Raw genomic sequence first — 13,244 nt, 5'->3', positions numbered from 1 at the left:
ACATCTGCAGTAAGGACTTAAAGCACAACAATGCCTATTCTTTTATGAGAGCCAGGTTTACTCTCAACTCTCCACTATTGGTTCTGGCCTAAATATATAGAAAAGGAGTTCCAGAACTCTAGAACATTCTAGAATAATGCATTATGAAACTGTAAAGCCTTAAAATTTGGTGTGATTTTTTTTGCCTTAAAATTCCTTCAGCGTATCCAGAAACTTAAGGTGAGCTTGGTTGAGAATTTAAAGACATTTTGCTCTTTCAATCCTGTCTGCCTGAAGCCACCAATATTTTCCATAATTAGGATAATATTATGAGGCAGTATTTCTCTGCCTTTGATAATTCCAGAGAATTACTATATTAACATCTTTGAAATCTGGAAACTACACATTTTAATTTGGTGGACTCCTAAAGCATGGGGTATGGTCCAAAGTTTGCCAAAGGTATTGCCACATCGAATTCATGTCAGCTGATTCTTTCCCTTCCCCTCTCCTGTCTTCTTTTTGGCTACACTTTGGTTAATCTAAGCACACTTTCATTTTCTTTAAAATTCTGTGTAATGCACATAACTGGAGAATTCCCTTGGGACAATAAAAGGACACTTTCTAATAAGATGGCAGTATTTTTGTATGCATTGAGATTGAGACGTTTGACAGCAAGGTCACTAAAAATGCTGGCAATATTTCCTTCCTGAGTTTTTTCTCCCCAACATAAATCTCAGAAATTGGGACATCTTGAAATTTTCAATGCTTAAAGACTATAACTGACTAGAAAACCTATATAAGTTTCCCTTCAACTTCCAAAATGGCAATTTTAGCATCTAGGGTATAATGCTCCAATTTTTACTATATATTTGAAATTTTTATTATATATTCAGTGCTTCCATAGCAAATTATGGTGACTTTTACTGAATTTATTATTGAAACGGGTATTTATACAGACTTACAGAAGTTTGAGAGTATTTATCTTATAAATATAGATTTGATAAAACAAACAAAACATGCAAAACCTTGTTTACAGTCATGAAAGAGTGAACCAATAATGGAATAATCAACCTACCCTGAAAACTAGGCAATGTTTATACAAATTGAGGTTATGTGTAAATATTACCCAATATTTATACAGAAAAAATAAATTGCTTCTGTTAGATAAACCAAAATGAACATCATTTCCTGACTGAATTCAGAAATAAGTTGAATTCCTCAGAAGCACAAATCATTCTCTTCTCATTAGAATGGTAGCAGTCTTTCTTGTTTTTCTACTTTTTCATCTTCCTTATTTTCACTTTTGCTTTTCCTTCTGATCTTCTTAGTGGCACCAAGAGATTTAGCATAAGTGGACGAGTGACTGAATTTGGAGATCCTTATGCAGGCAGAACTAAATTCTAAGCCTTAGATTAAATACTTGAGTTTTCCAGAATTCTATTTTTAAAAATCAATTGGCACAACATAACATAAACACACATTAACACCCCACATGCCTTTTAATTTAAGATACAATTTTTTTTGTGCTCTGAATTTAATTATACATAATAAACTTTAGGTCAAATCATTTTACAGTTGTGTGCTGGGATTTCAAGATGATTACACTTCTCAGACAAAAGTCAAATCATTTTACAGTTGTGGTGCTGGGATTTCAAGCTGATTAGATTTCTCAGACAAAAAGACAGCTTAAATCCTAGTGTTTGTTCTTCACAGGTCAAAATGGGAAATATTCTCTTGAGTCTTCAAGATAAAGCGCTTATATTTGTGTCACCACAGGCATGAACATGCAAGAATCAGGTGCAATTTCTGCTTTGTTGGTTTTCCATGTTTGTGTTGTCACTGAAAAGTGGACCCATTGTTTATAGCTCCCAGGGAGACATTAAGTGCATTTTTATGTTGAAAAACTTTAGTTTTTAGTAATTTTTTCTTTGGGAAAGAAATGAGCATAAAAAAAGAATACTCAAAAGTAATTATTAGAGCAAACTAAAAGGAACAAGTATTATTTAATTACTGCCTTGTCTTTTTAAATGGCATCTCCTGTTTTATTTTCTTTTTTAAATTAAAAGCTTTTTAAAATACTTGTTTTGGGGATCTTATTTTGGAAGTGTGCGTGTTTGCTTTTATAAGGTTTGAAGCTTGTAAATCTTATACTACTAAATAGTAATATGGGCTTAGCAAGTAGCTTAGCTTATTTTTAAAATCATTAAAAATGGTTTACTTTGTTTGTAGGATTCTGCACTATCATTGTTATTTACTTTGCAATAACATGAAGAGAATTTAGACAATTGAAAAGTCTTTTTTGCGTTTCTGTATTTTATTTAGCAAAACTGTCCTGACTTTTTAGCTAGTAAAACATAAAACAAGGGCCTCCCCGGTGGCGCAGCGAGTTGAGCACAGAGCTGTGAAGCTGTCCGAAGCCTCTGCAGTGTGGGTTCAATCCCGGCCTGCCAGGGAGATTCCCACATGGCGAGGCAGACCACTCCTGTTGTGCCCGCCGCTCCCTTCAGCAGTGCTTTTGGTCTGTCTGCCTGTTCTGCTCCCAGCTCCATCACTGGTGAATCCTCTCACCCTCCTGTAACTCTGGCCTGTGCCGTAGCTCTTGTATAAATAAAATAAATCTTTAAAAAAAAAAAAAAAGAAATAATGACACGTAACCGAAATACACCAAGAGTTTTGAGTATGTAAAGGTTTTCTCCCAATCCCTAGCCTCTTTTTTAAATTAGCACAAGATGATTGGGAACCCATAGCAAATCATCATGTGATATATAATGAGGATTCAGTGATTATAATGATTATTTAGACAAAATTAGTTTAAATCCTAGCTCCATCATTTTTTGACTGTGTGTGACCAAAACTACCTTATTGGTGGTCTTTGTGCTTCAGACTTTCAAACTACTGGACTAGGATTGATGAATAGTAAAAAAAAGAATTAATGGAACCCTCTTCATAATATTGTTATGAGGAATACACATGAAATTAGATTTTTTTTTAAATTTCTTGTATGTTCCCCATAGAGCTACTAAATAAATGGCTAATGGCTTTTTAAAGAATATCAGAATAAAGGTCTGTCATGGTGTCAGATCCTTACTAATCAGTGGGTCCATAGGCTGAACTTCTACCTTGTCGTTTCAGAAGAAAATAGTGGAAAAGTTTGAGAATCTCTGACTTCAGTAGTTTGACCATTCCCACTACTATCCTCTTTCCAAGTCTAGCTCCCACACAGCTCAAAAATAGCTTGCCTGTCCTATGAGCTCATGGTATTCCCCTTCCTGCTCCTCCATGTTCCATAAGTCAGTAAAAGTCACCAATATCCCCCACTGCCTTAGCCCAAAAACCTGGTCATTGCATTTGTCTCCTCCCTCCCCTGACTGCACATCACCTCTCAATACATAGTCTCTTCTCTACTAAACTGCCCCATGCCTGGTACCAATAACTGTGGTAATTAAAACCCTTTGAATCACAAATGACAGCACACACAGTCAAATTAGTACAGAAAAATAAAGGGGGTTTGTTGCTTCTACTGCTGAATATAACCGAGTCAGCTTCCTGGGTTTATCTTCACTACCACCTTCATTCAAACCATTACTCCCTGGGAAGCTGTCATCTCTGGCCTAGATTGTTACATGGCTCACTTATCTCTATGCTTTTAGTGTACCCCCCCTTCAAAGTGTAACCCGCCCTCACCCCATTGTAAAGGCCTTTAGTTATGTCGTTTGCTCAAGCTCCTTCCCAAGTGTCTCAGAAAGTCCCTCTGTTTTTGTGTTCTAGCTCCTACCCATCTCCAGATCTTGAGCTAATCTTCCCCTTTTCACTAATTTCCATTCATGTTTTGTTTTGTATTCCTTTAAGAAGTCAAGCTCTTTCCCACCAACAGGGTTTTATACATTCCTGGGCTCCTTCATCTTAGCAAGTCACCTGAAAATTTTCTACCATGTTCAGGTCTCAATGTAAGTATCACATCCTCATTGAAGACTCCTCTCATCTCCCATATAAAGGCAAGTCCTCCTCTTATATTTACTCGTATTGAACTGGTCTTTTCCTTTGTAATATATATTATAGCAACAATAATATTTACCTACTTAAAGCTGCTAGTGTTTATTACCTGCTTTCCCCACTAGACACACAGTTCCTTGAGAGTATAGTCCTTGCTGATCTTGTTCTCTGCTCTGTGCCCGTCACCTGACTCAATGACTAATACATTTCTGGTGCTCAAAAATATTTACTGAGAATAAATGAAGTGATTCTGTTGCATCATAAACTGGGACCAATTTTTAGCAAAACCTCACAACCATTATATTTATATATAGTTTTTGAATGTTGTTTTCAAAATCTTTTTTCGGTAATAGTGCCATGTTATAATGCATCCTATAAAGTCTCATTCGTTGAAAATATGTTGACATTTATTTTCATACAGATTTATTTACTTACCCATAAAATGACATGGTTGATCAGATGATGCTTAAATTCCTTTCCACTTTGATATTCTGTGCTTCCATAATCTGTTATCTATGTTTCTCTTGTGGACATTTGTGGAATTTTTGGATGCCAATCCTGGAACCAATTTCTATATTAGTTAAAACTCTTTAAATTGCAAGTGACAGCAAACACAATTCACATAGTACAGAAAAAGAAGAGAAAAAATGTATTTGGCTCATGTAAGTGAAAAACCCAGAAACAGCTCTGGATTCCAAAGCCCAGATGGTGCCGAGGGAAATGTATCATATTAACAATGTTTTTTTTCATTAATATTTTATTGAAAACCACACATATCCTTCTAGGATTCCAATTTTCATATCATTTTAGTAGAATTGTTCCATCTTTGGAAAAACATATCATCTTCATGTCCAGCTGGAAAATTATATTGCCAAAACACCAAGAAATTTTTTCTCCTGGTATATGTTTTGAAACAACTATATCTTTTTTCCCTCCTTGAGAATTACCATTAACCAAATAAAGCCTTCATTGCAGAAATGATTGAACAATCTAATATGAAGGATGATTTGAGATGGATGGAAATTATATTCCACAAACTTGATCTGTTGAACAAGAATGTTTTACCACAGTCTTCATAGACTCCCAGAGGTGATAATCAAAATCCTGAATGTGGATGTACCCTCTTAGCTTATGACTATGAGGAAACTCCTGGGAATGCCTGTGTTTGATTCCTAACTGAGCATGTAGGCTTTATCAAAATAATAACACTTCCTTTTTTAGGTTTGCTACTTTGGTCTAGTGACAAAGCGAGTCTAAATGTCATATTAGAATATAGATCTGCATATAAAGTATTGTTATTAAAGACTATTGTAAACACATGGAGTTGAAGGAAAAAAAAAAGGACTGATACCAGCTTTGGTATGTCAAATATTTAAAACTTGATAGTTGTTTGTCACCATTTCCCATGATGTTCTAATATTGTTTTTCTGTGCATGGAGATATAAGAGACAGTTAACATAAAACTAAGATGTGTTCAAATCAGAGGAAATGTAAATAAGATCAAGAACTAATTAAGAAAAATAGTTGGTGTATAGTGTGGTTGAATTTAAGCTCCTTAAGGTTGTCATCTGTCTTTTTAGACCCCTGTTTCTGGCACAGAATGAAAGATCATTATAGCATCACCCACCTTACTCCTTTCACACACATTATTTCATGCACACCAGTTCAAATTCTAATTTCTAGTCCCTCTTACTCTTTCTAAAAACTCTTTCCATTTCAGCCTGCTCTGCTTGCCAATAGGCAAGCTGGAAGTGTTGGAAAATTAACATGTCTGTGAATAACCCTCAACCATTGACTAAAAGGAAGTGGTGGATAAAGACCCCAGCAACCTCTCTTCTCAGGTGGGGTAACTTAATTGTCTCTTCCAGAATTATATTCCAGAATTTATTCTACAGTAGAAGTAAGTTCAAATTGCCCATATTTTATATATATTAAAAATACTTTTTTAGATCAAAACCATTTTTTTGTGTGTGTTAAAAAACAAAAATAGGGCCTCCCCGGTGGCGCAGCAGATTGAGCACAGCTCTGTGAAGCTGTCCACAGTCTCTCCAGCACTGGTTCAACTCCCGGCCGGCCAGGGAGATTCCCACATGGCAAGGCAGACCTCTCCTGCCTCGTCTGCTGCTCCCCTCAACAGTGTACTTCGGTTCTTCTGCCTGTTCTGCTCCCTGCTCTGTCTCTGGTGAATTCTCTCATCATCCCACGCCTCTGGCCTGTACCCCAGTGCTTGTATAAATAAAATCTTTTTAAAAATAAATAAATAAATAAATTCAAGCAGGTAATGAAATAAATATATATTTGTCTTAAATGTACTATCCTGGGTTCTCTTTCACAGAATTTAGTAAACAGTCCAAGTTTACTTGCTTCAACACTTCTAGATTCTATGAGGACTCCATCTTATAACCATATTTTTCTAATTCAGCTGGTAACTGATTGGAAAACTTATCTTTTTTTTTTTTAAGATTTATTTATTTATGCATATAAGAGCTGGGGTGTAGGCCAGAGGTGGGGGCGGGAGCGGGGAGGAAGTGGGGTGAGAGGATTCACCAAAGACAGAGCAGGGATCAGAACAGGCGGATTAACTGAAATAGACTGCTGAGGGGAGCAGTGGGCAAGACAGGAGAGGTCTGCTGCTCCATGTGGGTCACTTCCCTGGCTGGGGATCGAACTCGTGCTATAGTAGCTGTGGACTGCTTCATAGAGCTGATGCTTAATCCCTTGCTCCACCAGGGAGGCCCCCAGAAAATTCTTCTTCTACATTATCATCCCAATTATCCTCCCAGCCATGTGCATCTTCAACTAAAGTAATCCAGAGAATTCCTTGAAGTTGTCCTCGTCCAAGAGGCCCAAGTCTACCAGCTGCTTTTTCTCTGACTGGTGATCTTGGTGCCCCATATCTCTTAGGCCTGTAGGAAAGTCAGAACTCACTCTCCACCACTGCACCCGTCTCAGATCAGCTCTTGGTAATATTTTTTATTGGCTTCCTCCCCTTCCCTGTCTCACTTCCCCCACTCTTCTACCAGTGTGTCTCAGGATTTAGCTCCCAGGTAAATCACTTGTACTAAAATGTTTGTTCTACAACTGAATCATTTTTTATGAGTTAAAAAAAATGAATTCAAATCATACTATTAGTCTTTTTTTATTATGAAAGTAATTCTTCTTCCTCTTCTCCTTTTTCTTCTCCTTCTTCACCTGTTTCCATTTTTGAAAATTTGAATGGATTTCCTGCACAAAATATTTGGAAATTAACATTCTTAAAATCCTCCTATTTACTTTTCTCCCATGGCTAGATTTCCTAGCTATTAGGATTTTATGCAGTCAAAGTTTATACATTTATACTACAGTCAGTGTCATGCCTATCATTTTAATTATATCATGAATAATAACATGTTGGTTAATTTATTTTATTGATCTCCAAGTAGCCCCCTAATTTTCATTTTTTCCATTTTAAGGTATGCATTTTATTTTTTGTGAAGATTTATTTATTTATACAAGAACTGGGGTACAGGCCAGAGGCATGGGAAGGTGAGAGGATTCACCAGAGACAGAGCAGGGAGCAGAACAGGCAGACAGACTGAAAACACTGCTGAGGGGAACAGCGGGCGAGACAGGAGAGGTCTGTCCCACCATGTGGGTATCTCCCTTGCCAGCCAGGAATTGAACCCGCGCTGCTGCAGAGGCTGCGGACAGCTTCACAGTGCTGTGCTCAACCCGCTGTGTTGCCAAGGAGGCCCTTAAGGTATGCATTTTAAATGCACAATACTTTAACCTAAGATTTTGTTTTGTTTTTGTATTTATGACTAGTGTTTCACTAGTCATCCATACTTTTCTACAACTTTGTTAAGATGTAATTGAAATATAATAAACTCTTCATATTTAAATTTGATTGTAACTTATGCATGCTCCCTTGAAACCATCTCCACAATCAAGATGAGAGATAGTTCCATCACCACTAATTATTTCTTCATGCCCCTTTAAATACATCCTTTACCTCCCAATCTGTCTTCAGCTTACCATTGGTCTACTTTCTGCTATATAAATGAGTCTGCCCATTCTGAAATTTTATATAAGTAAATCATACAATATGTATTCCTTTTGTTTGGCTTCTTTTACTAGTATACTGTATCAATAGTCCATTCCTTTTTATAGTGAAGTAGTATTTCTTCCTATGGGTTTACCATAATTTGTTTATTCATTCTTGTGTTAATGGGAAGCTGTTTTCCAAATTATTTGTACCATTTACATTCCACTGATAGCTCCAGGTGCTGCACATCCATTCCAAGATTGTGTGAATGATTGTCTTAATTTTAGCCAATCTAGTGAGTATGAAGGGATGTCTGATTGTACTTTTAATTTTTTTCCTAGTGACTAATGATGTTGAACATTCTTTCATGTGTTTGACATTCAAATATCTTCATTGGTAAAACATTTATTCAAATCTTTGCCTGTATTTTTAAAAAATTGGATTATCTTTAACTATTGCTTTTTAGTTTTTACATATTCTGGATACTCGTTTTTTGATATATATGTTGATAATATTTTTTCTTAGTCTGTAGCTTGCCTTTTCATTTTCTTAATGGTATATTTCTAATAATAAAAGATTTTATGTTAACAAGGTACAATTCATCAACTCTTTCTTTTTTGTTTTATACTTTGTATTTTAAAAAATGATTGTCGGGCCTCCCTGGTGGCGCAGGGGTTAAGCACCGCAGTATGAAGCACACTGCAGCCTCCGAAGCACTAGTTCGATTCCCAGCAACCCAGAGATCAACCAGGGAGCAACCCACATGGTGAAGCAGACCTCTCCTGTCTCTCCTGCTTCTCCCGTCAGCAGTGTGTTTCAGTCAATCTGCCTGTTCTGTTCCCCACTCTGTCTCTGGTGAATCCTTTCACCCCCTGCATCTCTGGTGTGTACCCCAGCTCCTGTATACATAAATAAATAAATCTTTAAAAAAAAAAAAGAAATGATTGTCTATCCAAAGTTGCAAAGATGTCTCCTATGCGTTTTTACAGAAATTTTACAGTTTTAGGGGTTTTTTTAAAGATTTATTGTATTTATTTATGCATATAAGAACTGGGATGTAGGCCAGAGGTATGGGGGGTGAGAGGATTCACCAGAGTCAGATGGGAAGCAGATCAGGCAGCTCTATTGAAATATTCTACTGAGGGTAGCAGCAGGCAAGACAGGAGAGGCCTGCTGTGCCATGTGGGTTAGCTCCCTGGCCAGGGATCAAACTCATGCTTTAGTGGCTGCAAATAGCTTCATAGTGCTGAGACTTAACCCCTTGAGCCACCAGGGAGGCCCCTGCAGTTTTAGGTTTTATAGTGTTATATGCTGAATATTTGTCTCCCCCAAAATTCATATGTGAAACACTAACCTCCAATGTGATAGCAGTAGGAGGTGGAGCTTTAGAGGGGTAATTAGGTCATAATGGTAGAGTTATATCCTTATAAAAAGAAACATGAGATATGATTTCTTTGTCAGCCATCTGAGGATACATGATCTAGCTTGAGTTCATTTATATGTGTGGCAAGAGATAAAGTTTGATGTTCATTGATTTCCATGAGGGTATCTAGTTGATTCAACATTTTATCCAATTGACTGTGTTTAGCTAGACATTAATACTTGGGTCAATACTGGATAAAGACATTCAAAGGCAAGAGACTTTTATATTCATTCAATATTTATTGAGTATCTATTAGGTGCTAAAGTCCCGAGTAAGCTTTGGAGACATGATGAATATGATACAATTCCAATATTCAAACAGATTATACTTTAAAAAGACAAAAATAGTAATATGACATGAAAGAAGTATACTAGACCTGTATTCCATAACACAGTCAATTTGAAAAGTCATAGATAATATTAAAAAATAGAACACAACTACAATTAAGTATTATTTTATAAAATCATTTTAATTTTATTTTCAAAAGTTTTATTTTATTTATTTATGCATACAAGAACTGGGGTGTAGGCCAGAGGTATGGGGGTGTGAGAGCATTCACCAGAAACAGAGTAGGAAACAGAACAGGCAGGCTGACTGAAATATACTGCTGAGGGGAGCAGTGGGCGAGGCAGGAGACGTGTGCTGTGCCAGGTCTGCTGTGCCATCAGCTCCCTGGCCCCTGCGCCACCAGGGAGGCCTGATATTTTAATTTTATATATAACATTATGTTTACTGGATTGCAATAAAAAATAATTTTTCTAATACTAGTACTAGTCAGAAAGGTTCTCAGACCTCTGTTAGAGACATAGACAAAGTAGGAGGCAATCCAATGAAAGAAGCAATTAACTTCTAGCAGAGTTGGGGGAACATACAACACCAGAGGGAAAACATTTGAGTTGAGTAATGTTTAAGGGAATGTTTAAGGTAAGAACATTGTAAGGAGAAGAAATGGTGTATGCAAAGATCTAAAAATGTAACAGGTCAAGTTTCCAGGGATGGTAAGAAATTTCTATTAGGAAAGCAGAATCCTAGGGGTAGCCCAGAGCAAAGAATGGATAGAATAGGGTAAAGCTAGAAAGATATGCTTGGGAGATACTAACAGGACCGTTATGACATATTGGAAAATTAACTTTAGGCCTTTGTTTCTCAATGTGTAGCCCCAGTGATCACTTTAATTAGAATCAACCTGGACAGTAGTTCTTACTGGTTACTGAAACAGTAGCATCAGTATTACCTGGGAACTTGTAGAAATGAAGATTCTTGGGCCCCACCCCTGATCTATTGAATCAGATAATATGGAGGTGGGCCCTCCAGATAACTCTGATGTTTTAATAAATCCTCCAGATAACCCTGATGCATATTGACATTTGAAAACCACTGATCTAGGAGTTTGCTAAAATGGGGATTCCTGTCTCTAACCTTAGGCCAATTAATTCAGAATCTCTGGGGTAAGAACCCAGAATATCCATTTTTATCCAGCTCCCCAAGTGCTGCGGGGGCCTTGCTGCCCCAGCCAGGTAAGACACTGGCAAGCAGCTAAGAAAAGGGCCTCACACCTTGGGGCTGAAGACTTTTAAAGCGCCTCACACCATGGAGCTGAAGATTAAACATCCCTTTGTTTTTTGTTCTTGGTCATAATAAGAAAAGAACTTCTTAGTAAATACATTGGGCAATAAATTATATACATATAAGAATATTGTAAGTACATGACACAGAGAATTAGTTACTTGAAAATTAAACACTGAACAATTTGGCCCACTTGACAATGGGAAATAATTACCGTGCAAGGGCATGTCTGATAAGCAACCCAGACCTGGTCATAATATTTCTCATATGGAAGTTCCGTAAAGAAGCCTCGTAATGAATCATGAAGTTGATTACGCTAGGAGTTTCTAGGTAGAAAAAAGTTCTAATAACTGATTACTGGGAAACAACTGGTTTCTAGCTGCAGGACATATAGATAGAGAAGTCTCCTGATATTGTAGCCTTGGTAATAGGGCGGTACCAAGGACTGTTAGCTGACCTAGGTAGTTGTTTAGGCTGAAATAATGCATCTAAGTTTTAATTATCTATTAACTTTTAAGGTCGTTTCTTTTCTTAAAAACACGTAGGCAGGGCTTCCCCGGTGGCGCAGCGGTTGAGCGCTGGGTTGCGAAGCTGCCCGCGGCCTCTGCCGCGCCGGTTCGATCCCCGGCTGCTCCCCAGCCACCGGAGGAGGGTCCCACATGGCGCGCAGACCTCTCCTGCCGCCCGCTGCTCCCCTCAGCAGTGTACTTCGGTCCTTCTGCCTGCTCTGCTCCCTGCTCTGGCTCTGGTGAATTCTCTCACCCTCCCGTGCTTCTGACTGTACCCAATGCATGTATAAACGAACAAACAAACAAACAAATAAATAAAACATGCCTCTATTTAAAAAAAAAAAACACGTAGGCAACAAAATGTCTATGGGAAAGGAATGTACTGATTGTTTTGTTTCCCTTCTATGCATGTGATGATGTAATCCCATCGCTTGCTTAAAACGTATAAATAAAGACCCACTGAGACCCTCAGCAGGAGATGCTTGCACCAATATAAGAGTGTATTGTATCTGCCTCACCTTCCCCTTTCCCCTTCCCTTCAGCCTCTTAAATAAGTTTCTCCTAGGCCGTCTCATCCTTTCAGGGACACCTGACCCGACATTTTGCCAAAAGCTGGTCTTCAACACCCAAGTAATTCTAACTTATCCTAATATTTGCAAATTATAGGTCTAGTTTGGCATGTCATCAGTTGTAGACGAATGGTAAGGTACTGGAAAGGATAGGCACTGGGACCTCAATTAACAAAGAATATGCAATTAGTAGCACCTAGAAAGGAAGATGGACAAGAAGCCATGGTGATTTTGACAACAATAAGTTAGAATGTGATATTTCCTTGCTTACAACATCCTATTATCTATCATCCTTAAGATGAGAACTGCACTCCATAGCATAGATCAGAAGGACCTAGGTGCCCTTCTTCTCCCTCCCTTATTATTGCTCTGCTATCTGCTCACTCACCGTGTTCCAACCTTCTCTGAGGTTCCTTGAACACACAATATCCTTTCCTGTCTAAGTACTTTTGCGTTTTTGGTTTCTCCAGCTCTTTCTCAATATGGCTCATTTTCAGATCTCAACCCAAATATCACCTCCTTAGTGAGATCTTCCTCGATCACCCCATCTAAAGAAACCTCTCTCCATGACAATATTACCTCATACAATATTATCCTGTTTATTTCTTTCATAACAGTGAGTACAACCTATAATTCCTGAAATTTTCACAATTGTCTATGTCCTTTAAGTTTGTCCATCCCACTATACTGTAAGAACTATAAAGGTGAGGATCCTGCCTGCTTTGTTCACACCTGTCTTTGCAGATCATCACTAGCATGATATACAAAATCAGAAAATATTCAACCCTGAGAATAGCTTTGGGTGAGTTTTATGTTCTAAACCTGTAGCTTTGCTGATAGAGGCTGATCCTTTTCCCACCCTACCTACTTCACCCTCCTGGGGTGATGACATAACAAAATGCCCCTGCAATTAAGCAACTGCAGAAGTGACATACCGTCACTTCAAATCTAAGCAATGACTTTGGGTTGTCTGGACTGAAATGTAAAGAAAGATGAAAATATAAACTTGGGGGCCTCCCTGGTGGCACAAGGGGTTAACCAAGGCACAGTGAAGCTGCCTGCAGCCTCTGCAGCATAAGTTCAATCCCTGGCTGGCCAGGGAGCTACCCACATGTGCAGCAGACCTCTCCTATCTCACCCACTGCTCCCCTCAGCAGTATATTTCAGTCACTCTGCCTGTT

Source organism: Talpa europaea (assembly GCF_964194135.1).
Source record: "Talpa europaea genome assembly, chromosome: 11".
NCBI classification, from domain to species: Eukaryota; Metazoa; Chordata; class Mammalia; order Eulipotyphla; family Talpidae; genus Talpa; species Talpa europaea.
This window is presented reverse-complemented; position numbering follows the sequence as displayed.